Consider the following 18353-nt stretch of genomic DNA (forward strand, 5'->3'; position numbering starts at 1 on the left):
CACCCACCCTGATAGCCGGTTGGCTCATACTTATTATTTAACATATTTTCTTGTTTAAGACAGGGTGATCCATTTTTTCAGACATATGATTTATTGCATTAAGGCTAATTTTTGTATGTCCTCCTACTGCTTTTGCACTAAACTGGTTTCCGCCCGCTATAGGGGCGAGGGTGTATGCGGTGGAGGAGGAGCTAACTTGTTTTTTGTATGCCTAGTGTCAGCCTCCAGACGGCAGTAGCACACACCCACAGTCTCTGTGTCCCCCAATGAGCGTCTCGGAGAAAAGGATTTTACGGTGAGTACTCACAAAAATCCATGGTTTTTTTTATTGAAGTGGTGAAAAAAAATCAAAAATTTGTGGAAAACAAATTTTTCACTTTTGTCACCATTTTCTGAGACCTGTAATGTTCATTTTGGAGTAGATACGAGGTTTTGATCACCACTTATTGCAATGTTGTGGCGACCAAAAGACTGTAATTCTTGCATTTTGATATTTTTTTCTTACACGGTTTACTGATCAGATTAATTTATTTTATATTTTGATTGATTTGACATTGCTGAACGTGGTGATACCAAATATGTGTAATTTTTATTTTTTTGTTTTATTCGTAATGGGGCAAAAGAGGGGTGAATTGAACATTTGTATTTTTCATTTTTTTTCCATATTTTTTAAAATTTTTGTTTTAATCTTTACTGTATTTAACAGTCTCCTTATGATGCTTGAACTTGCAATCTTCTGATCACCTGGGCTACACTTAGCAGGGCTCCAGCCATGCTATTTATAGCAAAAATCACAATCTCCTATGTGGTTGGTATTCACAGGATGACCCCTAGCTGTCAAGACAACCCATTGGTGCCCCGCGATCACGTGACAGGCGTGCTGAAGGGTGGGATCAGTGATGCACTTCCTGTCTATATACCCATGTCAATTACATTTACCTATACAGATTTTCAGCCACTAAAGGTAACCAATAATAGTTCCTATTACAGAACAGCAGGCAGAGGTCTGGAAAGCTGCAAAAAAATTATACAGAAAGTACTATATTAAAAATAAAAATATAGAGGCAATTAGAATGAAAAGGAAAGTGTCATCAATTTTCCACGTACTAAACTGTTGCCACCTCTTAGTTTTCTGAACAACTTTCTAAATGTGTCCTCTAATCACTACCTGGCATACTGGACAGAAATGTCTTGTACATCTCCTGATATGTGTTCCTAGGGGGCAGGCTCCATCCATCCTCACCGCCTCTTGCCAATAATCTAGTGTCTTTGTCTGTTATTGATGTGGATGATGTCCCCTACATTATCTATATATAAAGCTGAGTGTGTATGTATGTATCAAGCCACGCCCACTCCACATAGACCCGCCCACTGGCGGATTGAGAGCGGGGTTGCATAGGGAAAGTGCTGGACGGTGGGTGGAGAGCAGAGCTGCGAGGGATAGAGCGGGACAGCGCATGGAGAGTGGGGATGCGGAGGGAGTGAGTGGGGCTGTGGAGGGAGAGAGCGGGGATGTGGAAGGAGAGAGCGGGGCTGCTGAGGGAGAATGCAGGACGGCGGGTGGAGAGCTGGGCTGCGGAGGGAGAGAGCGGGCCGACAGTTAGTTACTATGCCCAGGCAACACTGGGCTCTTCAGCTAGTTTTACATATAGCTGTAAAAGTATTGAGGTGGTCGGGACTCGGAAGCGCTAAAGAAGGTCCGTTGCCTACCCACTTGTCTGATCATCGATGATTTAGAAATATGAATTCTATTTTTATGTTCCTGGCTATTTTCGAGACTTTATGACGCGGTTGGCATGGAAAACCTGATGACTGGTTCTCTTTAAGTTGCTTATAACAAAATATAACTTCTACATTACTATTTCAAAGAATATTTATAAATCTGATATTGCCCACGACAACATGTAAAAGATGCGTGACTACGCACAAGAACGTGAACCAATCAACAATTTTTCACACATAAGGTTGAAAGACGTATTGCTTAAGTTGAGAAATACATAAAACTGTATAAAAAAAAGTGGGAGAGGAAGTCAATAATTCTAAACTAATACAGTTTAAAAAAAAGAAAGGCAAATAGTGGGTGAACCAAAGTGTGCGGAGGAATAATTAAATAAGTATGTAAATACAAAAGTGCCAAACCGTATACCAGTCAGGTACATCATAGAGTGCATATTGAGGTTAGCAAGAAAGAGCAAGTGCAAAGCCAGGAAAAACAAGAAAATAAGTAGGAGGAAGATTATATCTGCCTGAAAAAATCTATACAAATATATAAAAAATCTTGTTGCTATGGAAATACCATATTAACTTAAAACAGGAAACTAAAAACGGGAATTGAAAAGAAATTTTAATTGCATCAAAATTGTAATTGTGTCTTTAGCTTTGTGTTACATAGGTACTTAGAATATATTTATCTAACTATTCATCAGTCTTTCTGCTTTTATATCTATATATCCGTGCAGTGTTGCCTCCTCTTCTCGTGTACATATATATACATGTATATTTTTTTTAATACAGTATATTTGATACACTGTCGATTTTGCAAGTTTTCCTACTTTCAAAGAATGGAGAGGTCTGTAATATTTATCGTAGTTACACTTCACCTGTGAGAGACAGAATCTTAAAATAAAAAAACGGAAAATCGCATCGTATGATTTTTACATAATTAAATTGCATTTTATTGAATGAAATAAGTTTTTGATCACCGACCAACCAGCAAATAATTCTCGCTCTCACAGACCTGTTAGTTTTTCTTTAAGAAGCCTTCTACTCTGCCCTCATTACCTCTATTAATTGCTACTGTTTGGACTCGTTACCTGCATAAAAGACACCTGTCCACACACACAATCAATCACATGCCAACCTCTCCACTATGGCCAAGACCAAAGAGCTGTCCAAGGACACCAGGGACAAAATTGTAGACCTGCACAAGGCCGGGATGGGCTACAGGACCATGAGCAAGCAGCATAGTGAGAAGACAACAACTGTTAGCACAATTATTAGAAAATAGAAGAAACACAAGATGACTGTCAATCATCTTCTGTCTGGGGCTCCATGCAAGGTCTTGCCTCGTAGGGTAAAGATGATTCTGAGAAAGGTCAGGAATCCACCCAGAACTACATGGGAGGACCTGGTCAATGACCTGAAGAGAGATGGGACCACAGTCTCAAACATTACCGTTAGTAATACAATACACCGTCATGGATTAAAATTCTGCAGGACACACGGGGTCCCCCTGCTCACCCCAGCACATGTCCAGGTCTGTTTGACGTTCGCCAATAACCATCTGGATGATCCAGAGGAGGCGTGAGAGAAGGTCATGTGGTCAGATGAGGCCAAAATAAAACGTTTTGGTATCAACTTCACTCGCTGTGTTTGGAGGAAGAAGGAGGATAGGTACAACCCCAAGAACACCATCCCAACCATGAAGCATTTTGGGGGAAACCTCATACTTTAGGAGTGCTTTTCTGCAAAGGGAATAGGACGACTGTAACGTATTGAAAGGAGGATGGATGTGGTCATGTATCACGAGATTTTGGTCACCAACCTTCTTCCCTCAGTAAGAGCATTGAAGATGGATTGTAACTATGTCTTCCAGCATGACAATGACCCGAAACACACAGCCAGGGCAACTAAGGAGTGGCTCCATAAGAAGAATTTCAAGGTCCTGGAGTGGCCTAGCCAGCCTCCATACCTGAAACCAAAAGAAAATCTTTGGAGGGAGTTCAAACTTAATGTTGTCCAGCGACAGCCCGGAAAACTGAAAGATCTGGAGAAGATCTGTATGGAGAAGTGGGCCATAATTCCTGCTTCAGTGTGTGCAAACTTGGTCAAGAATTACAGGAAATGTCTGACCTCTGTAATTGCAAGCAAAGGTTTCTGTACAAAATATTAAGTTCTGTTTTTCTATGGAATTAAATACTTATTTCATGAAATACAATGCAAATGAATTATGTAAAAATTAGTGATGTGTAAACGTGCTCGGATAACATCTTATATGAGCATGTCTGGGAGTTATCTGAGCATCTGGCTCACATTGCAAATTCAATTTCTCCAACGATGCTCTAGGACTGCTGAACACCGATGTAGAAAAACCCGCACACCAGAAGACTTCATCCACTTCAAATTTATGTTAAGAACCTACAACTCTGCCCTTCACCTCGCCAAACAGACCTACTTCACCACCCTGATCTCCTCACTAGCCAACAACCCCAAGAAACTTTTTGACACCTTTCACTCCCTCCTCAGGCCAAAAGCACAAGCTCCTATCTCAGACATTTGTGCAGATGACCTGGCCTCCCATTTTATAGAGAAGATAGATAATATCCATCAGGAAATCCGCTCCCAACCACCGACTGCTGTGATTCCCATCCCTACTTGCATTTCCCCTGGCTCGCTTTCCACATTTGATCCCATCACAGAAGAAGTCTCCAGACTTCTCTCTTCTTCTTGTCCGACTACATGCACTACCTACCCCATTCCCTCACATCTCCTCCAGTCTCTCTCCAGTCGTCACAACTCGCCTAACTACAATCTTTATTCTCTCCCTCTCCTCGGGCATTTTCCCATCCTCCTTCAAACGCTCTATCATTACTACATTATTAAAGAAACCTGCTCTTGACCCATCCTGCACAAACAACTACAGACCAGTCTCCAATCTCCACTTCATCTCTAAACTTTTGGAGCTCCTAGTCTACTCCCGCCTTACCCGTTACCTCTCCTCTCACTCCCTCCTAGACCCTTCACAGTCTGTCTTCCGACCCCTACATTTGACTGAAACTGCACTCATCAAAGTGACCAATGACCTTCTGACAGCAAAATGTAACAGTGAACACTCTCTGCTCATTCTTCTCAATCTTTCTGCAGCTTTCGACACTGTTCACCACCGTCTCCTACTCCATAGGCTCCAGTCACTAGGTATTAAGGACATCGCTCTCTCCTGGTTCTCTTCCTATCTCTCTGACCGCTCCTTCAGTGTTTTGTTCGCTGGCTCCACGTCATCTCCTCTTCCTCTCGCTGTCGGGGTACCTCAGGGCTCAGTCCGTGGCTCCCTTCTATTCTCTCTACTAGGCCCGAATTGAACAGACCATCAGCAGATTTGGCTTTCAGTACCATCTTTATGCACACAACTATACACGTCATCCCCCAACCTTACCCCAGCTGTACTACAGAACGCAAGTGACTGTCTGTCCGCAGTCTCCAACATCATGTCCGCTCTCTATCTGAAACTCAACCTCTCCAAAACTGAACTTCTTCTGCTCCCGCTGTCTGCTAACCTCCCTAAATCTGACATTTCCCTCTCCGTGGGTGGCACCATAATAACACCCCGGCAGCAGGCGCGCTGTCTGGGCGTTATGTTTGACACCAATCTCTCCTTCACATCCCATATACAATCTCTTGCATGCTCTTGCCGCTTACACCTAAAGAACATCTCCAGAATTCACCCCTTTCTCACCATGGAAACAACAAAAACCCTCACTGTTGCATTGATCCACTCCCGCCTGGACTACTGCAACGCTCTATTAATTGGCCTCCCCATTACTCAACTTTCCCCTCTCCAGTCCATACTTAATGCAGCAGCCGTTGTCGTCCATCTGGCTAATCGGTACTCGGACATGTCCGCTCTTCGCCAGTCCTTACATTGGCCATTCATTATAGGATCCAATTCAAAGTACTTGTTCTCACCCACAAAGCTCTCCACAGTGCGGCACCCCCCTACATAGAATCATAGAATCGTAGAGTTGGAAGGGACCTCCTGGGCCATCTGGTCCAACCCCCTGCTCAAAGCAGGATTCGCTAAATCATCCCAGTCAGATGTCTGTCCAGCCTCTGTTTGAAGACTTCCATTGAAGGAGAACTCACCACTTCTCGTGGCAGCCTGTTCCACTCATTGATCACTCTAACTGTCAAAAAGTTTTTTCTAATATCTAATCTGTGTCTCCTCCCATTCAGTTTCATCCCATTGCTTCTAGTCTTTCCTTGTGCAAATGAGAATAAAGTTGATCCTTCTACAATGTGACAGCCCTTTAGATATTTGTAGACAGCTATTAAGTCTCCTCTCAGTCTTCTCTTTTGCAAACTAAACATTCCCAAATCCTGCAACCTTTCCTCATAAGACAGGGTTTGCAGACCGGTCACCATTCTGGTCGCTCTTTTCTGAACTTGCTCCAGTTTGTTGATGTCTTTTTTAAAATGTGGTGCCCAAAACTGGACACAATATTCCAGATGAGGTCTGACCAAAGAGGAGTAGAGGGAAATAATGACTTCACGTGATCTAGACTGTATGCTTCTGTTAATACATCCTAGAATTGCATTTGCCTTTTTTGCTGCTGCATCACATTGTTGACTCATATTCAGTCTGTGATCTATTAGTATACCCAAGTCTTTTTCACATGTGCTGTCACTTAGCCCTATTCCTCCCATTCTATATATGCTTTTTCCATTTTTATTGCCCAGATGTAGTACTTTGCATTTCTCCCTGTTAAAAACCATTCTGTTAGTTGCTGCCCACTTCTCCAGTTTATTTAAATCTTTTTGAATCCTCTCTCTCTCTTCTCTAGTATTAGCTATCCCTCCTAGCTTTGTGTCATCAGCAAATTTAATTAGTTTACCCTCAATTCCTTCATCTAAATCGTTGATAAAGATGTTGAACAATACAGGGCCCAGGACAGAGCCCTGTGGTACCCCACTTGAGACATTCTTCCAACTGGATGTGCAGCCATTTACGACCACTCTTTGGGTCCGATCACTAAGCCAGTTATGAATCCACCTAACAGTTGCCTTGTCCATTCCATACTTAATCATTTTTTCAATAAGGATTGTATGAGAGACTTTGTCAAATGCTTTGCTGAAGTCAAGATATACTATATCTACAGCATTTCCTTGATCCACCCAATCAGTGATACCGTCATAGAAGGAAATTAAGTTAGTCTGACATGACTTATTAGTTACAAACCCATGCTGACTCTGTTTAATCACTTCATTCTTATCCAGGTATTGACATACATGTTGTTTAATAATTTGTTCAAAGATCTTTCCTGGTATAGAAGTCAGACTCACCGGCCTATAGTTGCCTGGGTCCACCTTCTTCCCCTTTTTGAAGATAGGAACAACATTTGCTCTTCTCCAGTCTTCTGGCACTTCTCCTGTTCTCCAAGAATTTTCAAAGATTATAGAGAGGGGTTCAAAAATTTCTTCTGCTATCTCCTTCAGTACTCTGGGGTGTAATTCATCTGGACCTGGAGACTTGAATTCATTTAGGCTAGCTAAGTGTTTCCTCACTATCTTTCTGTTTATAGATATCCTGGATTCTTCTATTCCCTTAATAGGACAGTGAATAACAGTTGATGTTACATTTCCTTTCTGAGAGAAAACAGATGCAAAATAGGAATTTAAAAGTTCAGCCTTCTCAACATCCTGTCTTACCATTTCATCATTTTCATCCTGTAAAAATCCTATAGCATCTTTGACTTTTCTTTTACTTTTGACATATCCCCAAAATCCTTTATTATTGCTTTTGACATCTCTTGCAAGCCTCAATTCATTTTCAGCTTTAGATAATCTGATTTGTGCCCTGCAGGTTCTGCAGACAGCATTATCTTCTTTAGATATGCCTCCCTCTTTCCATTTTATAAACATTTTTTTCTTCCTTTTTAGCATGTGCTTAAGTTCTGTGTTCATCCATCCTGGTTTCCTTAACTGCTTCCTATTCTTCCCTCTTTTCGGAATTGTTAACAACTGTGCTTTGAGAATTTCATTTTTCAAGATTTCCCATCCTTCCTGGACATTTTTGTCTTTAAGGATATCCAGCCATTGGATCCCTCCAATTCTCTTTCTGAATCCCTTAAAATCTGCCTTTCTGAAATCTAACCTTGACGTCTGAGTCTTCACAGGTCTTCCGCCTCTAGTTATCCAAAATTCTAAAATAGCATGGTCGCTACCTCCTAGGGTCCCAGCCACTTTTACCTCCTCAACCATTTCCTCCCTGTTTATAAGGATTAGATCCAAGGTAGCAGTTCCCCTTGTTTTCTCCCTGACCTTTTGGAAGATAAAGTTGTCAGCAAGAGAGGATAAGAATTTCCTTGACCTGTTAGTTTTGCCTGAGAGAGATTCCCAACAAATGTCTGGATAGTTGAAATCTCCCATGACAACTATGTCTCCCATGACAACTATGACATCTCCTCCCTCATTTCTGTCTATCGGCCTAGCCGATCACTGCGCTCTGCAAAAGACTTTCGACTAACCTCTGCACTAATCCGCACCTCCCACTCCCGACTCCAAGACTTCTCCCGCACTGCGCCAGTACTCTGGAATGCTCTACCCCAAGAAATTAGGACTATCCACAATTTGCACAGTTTTAGGCGCTCCCTCAAAACACATCTGTTCAGAGCAGCCTGTCACATTCACTAATCAAAGTCATTCTATGTGTAAGTGTGCGTGTGTAGCCCATTCACTATCTCCATGTATCCCCCACTCCCTCAAGATGGCTGGACCTTCATTGTAAATACATCATTGTAAATACACACCTGTACCTTGTACCTCCCCCCCACCTCATTGTAGATTGTACGCTCTCACGAGCAGGGTCATCTTATTTTACTTTAATTATTGTATTGTTAACGTTGTTACTTATGACTTGTGTTTTGAAACTGTTAAACTGTAAAGCACTGCGGAATATGTTGGCGCTATATAAATAAAGATTATTATTATGGTATATTATGTTCCAGTCCCTACGGCTGCATAATTTGTGGCTGTTAGCCTCAACACTTGTTGAGATTCCCTAACAAACAGGCAATCTCCACAGGTGTTGAGACTGTCTAACAGCCACAAATCATGCAGCCGCAGGGACTCGAACAAAATATACTAGCAAACCAAGATGCTCGGATAAGACGTTATCCCAGCTTGTTCGCTCATCACTAATAAAAATCGTACAATGTGACTTTCTGGATTTTTTTTTTTTTTAAGATTCTGTTTCTCACAGTTGAAGTGTACGATAAAAATTACACAGCTCCATTTTTCGTAGGTGGGAAAACTTGCAAAATGGGCAGTGTATCAAATTATCAAATACTTATTTTTCTCTGTGTGTGTGTGTGTGTATGTATGTGTGCGCGTGTATATATATATTATATATATATATATATATATATAATATTATATGGAGATCAGCTCACTCAGCGGTACACGGAGGTAGAAAACGGGAACACTGTCTCTTTAAATCTTCTACTGGTTTATCATACAGACAGCATAAACCAACATGAAGTGAAAAATAAACACAGCCCTGTGGGCAAAATAGGAAGGCAAAACATAATAGTGTTTCACAGTCCATACATCTGGGATCTGCCCACTCTGGAGAATTTAGTATCCACAGTTTCAGTCTTTCCTCCTCAGGACACTAACCGCTGGAGTTCTTCTCTTCAGCCATACTGAACACTGAGTGTCTCTAGAGGCCAACTGTTTAAAGGGAATCTGTCACTCTTTTTTTGACTATCCATCCGTGATTGACATCAGGGGCTTATCTACAGTATTTTGTAATGCTGTAGATAAGCCCCCGATGTAACTTAAAAGATAAGAAAAACACGTTAGATTATACTCACCGGAGGAGGCGGTCCAGTCCGATAGGTGTCGTGGTCCGGTCTGACGCCTCCCATCTTCATACGATGCCGCCCTCTTCTTTCCTTCCTGTAGTGGCTCCGGCGCAGGCGCACTGCTCTGCCCTGTTGAGGGCAGAGCAGAATACTGCAGTGCTCAGGCGCCGGACCTCTCCCGACGCCTGCGCACTGCAGGACTCTGCTCTGCCCTCAACAGGGCAGAGCACTGCACCTGCGCAGGAGCCTCGCCAGGAAGGGAAGAAGAGGACGGCATCGTATGAAAATGGGAGGCGTCGGACCGGACCGCGACACCCATCGGACCAGACCATCCCCTCCGGTGAGTATAATCTAACTCGTTTTTCTTATCTTTTAGGTTACATCGGGGGCTTATCTACAGCACTACAAAATGCTGTAGATAAGCCCCTGATGTCAATGCTGGCAGCTGATAGTCAAAACAAAATTGGGTGACAGATTCCCATTAAGCCCCAGACCACATCCTGGGGTGGAGATAAGGTGGACAACCTCCCAACCTCTCTATGGTTGTCCACAAAAACCCAGCCCTTAAACAAACTGGCTGTTAACCCCTTGCAACACTTAATGTGCTGAGGAAAACTTATGGGTTTTACATCACTGAAGCTAATAACCTCAGCAAAACATATCTCCCCTCCAGCACCTCGCCATTGACATTGTCACAATATAAATCGTCTATTTAGTTATTTTCCTCCTATCTTCTAATTTTATATCCCAAAAGCTTCTTTTCATTATTCTGAAAATTCATGATGTATAATTATTCCTTTTTTTTCCACAGAATTTAACAGATCTACAAGACAAAAGCTCACCTTTGTTTTATGTATCGTCACAGATGAATTTCAGAGTCTTGTAAGGTAAACTATATTTGTCTTCTTGAAAAATCTACATCTTATGAATATCTTATGATTTGTTTTTTTTTCCCTTTACATGAAGGGTAAGTTCCCATGATGAGTTTTTAACACTGCATATTTTGGCTATGTACAAAACTCAGCATCTTACAGTTCCAGCAAAGTGGATGGGATTTATAGAAATCTCATGGCCACTGTGCTGTGTTTCAAATCTACCACATGTCAAGTTCTATTCTTAGTTTTATGTGCAAGTTTTCTCCATAGAATTGCATTATTTCTTATTATTTATTTTTTTAATGGCCTTCAGCTCAATCTCGAGTCATGGCGACTTGATGGATGAACGCTGTGGAGGAAGAGCGCTCTTGTGCAAGTCTAGATAGGTCCACCAGGGTCTTCTCCGCCATTATCTTGATAGTATCAAGCCATTGGGTTGCTGGTCTTCCTCTTCGCCTTGTCCTTTGTCCGACCATGATGTCCTTCTCCAGTGATTGCTCTCTTCATATGTGTCCAGAGTTGGCATGTCATAGCTTGGTGATCCTTGTTTCTTGTGACATGTCTGGTTTGACTTGTTTCAAAACTGATTTGTTTGTTCCTCTAGCCATCCATGGTATTGGTAACAGCCTTCACCAGGACCACATTTCGAAGGCGTCATTATATGGGGAAAATCCACAAGTAAAAAAGAAATATGCGTTTCTACTGCGGAAATATACTATAAGGCTAAGTTCACACGTTGCAAATTTTCATTTTCAATCTCATGCACCCACCTTGTTTTTTTCTTCCTGACTGGTTTTGTCAAACAGCTGCGTTTTTGCAAAATGCAGCATGTCACTTCTTTCAAGTTTTTTTTTTTTTTTCAGTGTTTTTCACCAATTGACCGCAATGGGTAGTGAAAAAAAAAATGCTACCAAAATGCCGTAAACAACACAGGTGTCAGGCTCTGGGGCGGTTTTGGTGCCAAAACCTGATGAAGCTGAATCAGATTTTTTTTTTTTTGCAATAAACTTTATCAGCATGCATAAGAGACAAATGTCCCCAAACACACCAAAAACTAAGCCAAACTTGCTGTTTGTAAGTAGCTTAAACTTTAGAAAAGAAAAGTGTAAAAACGCAACGTGTGAACATAGCCTAATCGCATGTATTCCACCCATGACTGTACGGCTGTGTTCACGTGTTGCAGATTGGGTTCGTTTTTGGCGCATTTTTTTCCCGTTCGGATTTATGGCTAAACCTGATGACAGCAAAGTGAATGAGCAACCTGAAGTGTCATGCACACGTTAGGTATTTTTGACTTTCAGATTTGGTGCAGAAAATAATCTGCTGCATGTGAATTCTCTGTGCGTTTTTGCCCTGCGGTTTTCACCATTGACTTCACTCAAATCAGGCAAAAACGCGCGTTGTTGCAGCTACATGTTTCCTGTAGAAATGATGCAGAAATTGTACTCATCGTGTGCACACAGTCTAAAATTCAAGTACCAGAAAATATATATAAAAAAAAACAACAAACAAGAAAAAACAAGCAGGTTTATATAAAGCAAGAGATGGCAAAAAGAGATGAAAACTGCAACGTAGAAAAACGAAATAACGACGCATGTAAAGGAAAACGTGAAAACAAACTGGAAAGAAAGAAGCAAGAACTTAATTTACCTAATACTTGCAGAAAATCTTCAACATCAAATATTAATCGGAGGGGAAATAGCCTAAGAATCATTCTTGTACATTGCAGAAAAATTCCATAAAATGTAATCAAGTTATTTTATACCTTAGTGATTAGCTGCACAGCAATACTGTCATAAATTCCAGCTCCTCTCAAGTTATTAATTAACTTTCTTGTATGACCCCGCTAGGAGTTATTTATTAATCTATTATGGGGCAGCAATTTATGTAGGGAAATATAATTTTTTGATATGCAAATGTAAAATGTAACAACCCTGCCGGCATCACTGCATGGCCTCCCACCCCCCACCATCCTTACTCACTACTCCGGGCCATGCTGTGAGTTCTGTCTTCTGCCGGCTCCTTGCTGTTTGCCTCTTGCCTCCTGACTGTTCTCTGCATAGTTCCTGGCTGTGTGCATAGGGGGGCGGCGCCGGCACTCTCTGGTTCTTATAGAATCAGTGTGCGCCTGCCTATGGTGTTCCCAGCCAATTACCAAGAGGCCTCAGATATTTAAAACCGCTCCACCCGGTGCATATTCTTGACGAAGAACCCCTTTATTGTCTAACAACTGAAGCCTCCGTCCAGGTGTCCGATTTCTACACATCCTATAATGAAACCGAAAATAATCCTGTACATGTATAACTGAATGGTAACATTATCTACAGTGAATTATGAGTTATGCTTCTAATGTCCTATCATGCATTCGACCTCACCACTCCCCTTTGCATAGAATTTCATAAACACCAACTGTCATCTCCTTTCTCAGTAATGTGATTATCTGTGTACACTGAATGCAGATTTTACCCTTCAATTTTAGAGTGAAAGATCAAACCTCAAGCCTATTTCCATGATGAGATATATTATAAATTTGATTTATGAAAGAAAAGTCATCTATCTATCTATATAGAAAAAACAGACAGCAGCACAAACTTGAGCAGATTTTGGGTGCAATACTCCCTGAGTAATGCGGTTGTCCAGCGCAAAATATAAATGGAAAAAAATCAGGCAGCACTCCAGTTCAAGGAAAAATTGTGGACTTTAATCCAGCACCAAGTGGTGCAACGTTTCGACCTCACAGGCACGGTCTTTGTCAAGCAGGTGCACCACTTGGTGCTGGATTAAAGTCCACAATTTTTCCTTGAACTGGAGTGCTGCCTGATTTTTTTCTGTCTGTCTGTCTATCTATCTATCTATCTATCTAATTTAGTTGGTGCTGAGCTTTCGAGTATATTTTCAGTAATGTTATATATTCATGCATCTCCAGTAATTCTACATTACTGCGATGTCTTTACTATATATTCTGTGACATGGAAAAAGTGACGAGTGTCAGGTGTTGTGGTTTCTCAATTACATTATAATGACGGGTTTAGGAGGACAGAAATACTCCAGTGGTGATCTTAGTTGGTGTTGACAACTGTAGTTAGTCACTGGCTCACTTAAAGGGGAATTCCCATTTCCAAGATCCTGTCCCAGTATGTAGTAGGTGTAATAATATTATCAAATACCTCCAATTAGAAATGTAGTATAGTTCTTCTGATTCGCTATGTCACTTACCCCATGTTTAGGGCATTGCAGTAGCTTAGGTATCTATGGTTACGACCACTAACCACCTAACTGTCACTACATGATTGTTTGTAACCATGGATACCTAGGCTACTCCAATGCTCTGCGCATGGGTTAGGCGACATAGCGAATCAGAAGAACTATACTACATTGCTAATTGGAGGTATTTTTTAATATTATTGTTATTACACCTGTTACATATTGGGATAGGATCTTAGAGATTGCAATAACCATTTTAAAGGCTTTTTAATATAGAGAAGTGTGAGCACTTGAGTGATTTAGGCATCAAGGGGCACGTGATATTACTACACCTTATACATCATCACTATGAAGCGTTTAAAGGGAACCTGTCAGCTGATTCAGGCTTCCCGAGCCGCTAGGAGCGTGAGTCTCATATTTTGGCAACATTATTGCAGCCGTGTATGATTTTACTTTGGAATGCTGCGATATTTCAGAGAAAGCATACTTTGAAAAGCCGGTGGGATAATTTGTCTCGAATGACTAGTCCAAGTTCCTGGTGGGTTATTCCCACCTCGCTTATTTAGGACTCATCCAGATGTCGGTGATGTTTCATCAGTGTTTGTATGCCAAAACCAGGGGTGTCTCCAAACACAGAACAGGTGTCAATGTTTCAATGATAAGCAAAAATAAACTTGGCACTCAAATAGATGAAAGATGAGGAAATTTCATTTATTTTGCATCCAGACAAAAACAGAAGAAATACCGTATATACTTGAGTATAAGCCAACCCGTGTATAAGATGACCCCCCTAAATTTGCCACAAAAGCTGGGAAAACTTATTGACTCGCGTATAAGCCTAGGGTGGAAAATGCAGCAGCTACTGGTAAATTTCAAAAATTAAAAAAGATACCATTAAAAGTCAAATGAATTGAGACATCAGTAGGTTAAATGTTTTTGAATATCCATATTGAATCAGGAGCCCTATATAATGCTCCATACAGTTCATGATGGCCCCATAAGATGCTCCACATAAAATACACCCCATATAATGCTGCACAAAGGTTAATAATGGCCCCATAAGATGCTCCATAGAATAATATGCCCCATATGCTGCTCCATAAAGGTTATGGCCCCATAAGATGCTCCATAGAATAATATGCCCCATATGCTACCCCATAAAGGTTATGGCCACATAAGATGCTCCATAGATTATGCCCCCCATATGTTGCTCCATAGATTATGCCCCATATGCTGCCCCATAAGATGCTCCATAGATTATGCCCCATAAGATGTGCCATACATTATGCCCCCATAATATGCTCCATAGATTATGCCCCATATGCTGCTCCATAAGATGCTCCATAGTTTATGCCCCCATATGATGCTCCATAGATTATGCCCCCATATGCTGCTGCAAATATTAAAAAAAATGACATACTCACCTCTCGTCGCTGGGGGCCCGGTGCCGGTGTCCTGAGCAGGCGTGGACAGGTGCCTCACTGCTGGCTCAGGACCCTAGCACTGGCGATATTTACCAATCTCTGCTCCATGGCTGTGTGTCGCGCTGTCTGCCGGGTCCCTATGTCAGTGATGTTCAGGCAGAGGGCAGCGCGCACTAACTGCGTCACTGTGCCCTCTGACCTGAACATCACAGACAGAGGATGCTGAGGAGAGGACAGAGCAGTGCGCAGCAATGGAGCGGGGACAGGTGAATATAGCTTATACTTATCCCCCCTAGCGTGGTCTCTGCAGCAACCCTGCTTCTCCCGGTCTCCGTCCTTCAGCGGTCACGTGGTACCACTCATTAAAGTCATAAATATGCGCATATTCATGTCTTTAATGAGTGGTACCACGTGACCGTTGAAGAAAGGAACCTGAGACCGGGAGAAGCAGGGGGGCTGCAAAGACCGCGCCGGGGTGGGGGGGGTAAGTATGACCTGACACCCCCGCTCCCCCCGCCGACCCCCTGGTATATGACTCGCGTATAAGCCGAGAGGGGGACTTTCAACCCCAAAAAATGGGCTGAAAATCTCGGCTTATACACGAGTATATACGGTAACTTATTTCTTCTGTTTTTATCTGGATGCAAAATAAATGAAATTTCCTCATCTTTCATCAATTTGAGTGCCAAGTTTATTTTTGCTTAAATTACGGGTTGGATACCCTACTCGAGCACCATCCACAAGTCATTTTTGTTGAGTGCCTTGTTGTTTTCTACTTTTTGAGTGTTTCAATGATAGTTTTTCTCTGTAAATTCCGCTCCTGGTTTTAGCATAAAACCGCTGATGAAAAATCATTGACGTCTGAATGAGTCCTTAGACTTACTTTTCCCAATACACACACGTAAGGAAAAGCCGGCCAGTCATGGGAGACTGCTGATTTATGCAATAGGTCATTTTCTGATGATACATTCCATTTATCTACCATGAAGATTGTAGGGCTGTACACCACTTACTACCGAGTCTGGACAGGTGGTACAGGTTCGACCATACATACTTGGTACACCTAGACATCAGCAGGGTATCCTTATGGCAGCCTCTAGAGCAGCTATGAGGCCTTTTGAAGAATTTTTGGGTCTTCTCAGGTTTTTCCAATCCTCTTTGATCATCAGTTTGGTGAACCACAAGTCCGGTTTTAGGAGGAAAAAACTAGAATGACTATATCTCCAAAGATCCCCATTTGCAACTGGAGATTACCCCTGATTTTTTCAGTGCGCTAGACCACCAAGGTCTAATGGAAAAACTGAGTAAGGCTATGTTCACAAGTTGCGTTTTTGCTGCTTTCTTTTGCAAATTTAGGCTGCATTTTACTGTAGGATCCTAGAATGTTAGAGTTGGAAGGTACAACAAGAGTCAGCGTGGACCCTCCTCAATTCAGGATTCACTAAACCATCTCAGACAGATCTCTGTTCAGCCTCTGTTTGAAGACTTCCATTGAAGGAGAACTCGCCACCTCTCGTGATAGCCTGTTCCACTCATTGATCACCCTCACTGTCCAGCAAAACCTATGATATTTAAGAAATGAAAAAGCAAAAATACATTAAAACCTGCTTTTTTGTAAGCAGCTTCTTTACTGCCAAGAGAGCAGGTTTGCCTGCAGGAAAAAAAAAAAAAAAAAACGCAACATGTGAACATATCCGAAATATGGCAAACTGAGGTGCCCTACTTTACCCTTGTGGTCTTCTGGTCCATAAATATGGGAAAGGTTAAGGAGCCCATTTTTAACTTTTTGAGAGGACGTGCAGTCTTTAGTTCACTTTTATTTTTGCAGAAAGTAATATTTCTTAGGATTTAAATGGCACGGGTGGCATATAATGTATGTGGTGCAGATGTTTTTTCTTTTTTCCTCCCTCCCTTCCTTGGACATACATTATATTGGTTTGCACCAAACTGGTTTTTTTTTTTTGTGTGTCTCCTCTTGAAGTAGCCGTAAAAGTTATTGAAAGACTCAAAAACAATTTTCTCTGTCATTTTTTGATCATATTTGCTTTTCTACGAATGAGTAAACATTTAGGTCCCTCCCTTTGCAGCCGCATCCTTCCTGTGCATCGTAACACCAAAGGCGTGATCCATTCTGGTCATTCTTTTCATACATTTATTTGTATATAAGTGACAAAAGAATGTCACAAAGCAATGGGGTGACCAAGACATTGTCTACAGTACAGAGGGGACTTGGGCCTGAAACATCACATGCATTGTTTTTTTGGATTTACTGTTTGTGAAGGGTACCTGGCAGAAAAAGCAGATACAACCATCTGTCTCAAGAACTGGACCTGGCACACACCGCTGCTGGATAAACGTGGGAACAAAACGCATGCACTTTACTTTCTTCTTTAGGCTACAGGGAAAAAATTAACTTTATTCCTCCCTTGAGCCGACGATTTTCCGGCATAGCAGCGAGCATGGATCGGCCACAGAATGCGCGGCAACTCTAAACACTTTGATTGACAACTTACTCTGTTGATTGACACACTCGCTTTTTATATTTGACAGGCGCTTTAATTGCCTGCAGATCGGTGGGAGACTGGTTACTGAGACCCTCCACCTAATGATGCCATCTTTGTACTTCTATGAAGCCCAGTCTGTGCCTTGCTAATTTTCATTATATACTGAAATATATCAAAATAACCAAAGAAATTAATACCGAAATAAGGTCAAAACATATTTAGGTGAAGGGACAATTATTTGAATAAAAGTTGCCTTTATTGTTGTCACACCAAAGACGCTCACAAAAGATGCAAAAATACACAACATTTAAAATGATAGATGAATAAAAATAGCATACAGTATATCCACCGTAAATTACAAGAACAATGGTATAAGTCAATAAAAGTGCAATCAAGCTGCTAGCAGTGAAGAGATTTGATAAAAAATACATAATAAAAATACAAAATACATATACAATACTAAACAACAGCAAAAAATATACCATATACTGGTATATATTATGCATTATTATTATGCATTTATATAGCGCCATTTATTCCATGGCGCTTTACATGTGAAAAGGGGAAATATAGACAAGTATAATAAACATGTGTAAGACAAGGGACATACAAGTACATAAGGAGAGGGGACCCTGCCCACGAGGGCTCACAGTCTACAGGGATGGGTGAGGATACAGTAGGAGAGGGTAGAGCAGGTCGTGCGGTGGTTCAGTAGACCGAGGATCATTGCAGGCTGTAATGTTCTTGAAGGTTTCCGTTGATGGTGAG

General features: G+C 41.5%; 1 protein-coding gene across 2 annotated transcripts in view; it reads left to right on the plus strand.

Moving 5' to 3' along the window:
- Positions 1 to 18353, plus strand: part of TRERF1 (transcriptional regulating factor 1) — a 213170-nt gene that overhangs the window by 63295 nt on the left and 131522 nt on the right. For both annotated transcript variants that reach the window (XM_073553435.1, XM_073553436.1), the window contains one exon: positions 10390 to 10465. The gene's annotated coding sequence lies outside the window, so the exon portion shown is untranslated. The remainder of the gene's footprint in view (positions 1 to 10389; positions 10466 to 18353) is intronic.

Source organism: Dendrobates tinctorius, unplaced genomic scaffold (assembly GCF_039654945.1).
Source record: "Dendrobates tinctorius isolate UK_male_01 unplaced genomic scaffold, ASM3965494v1 ptg000201l, whole genome shotgun sequence".
Lineage (NCBI taxonomy): Eukaryota > Metazoa > Chordata > Amphibia > Anura > Dendrobatidae > Dendrobates > Dendrobates tinctorius.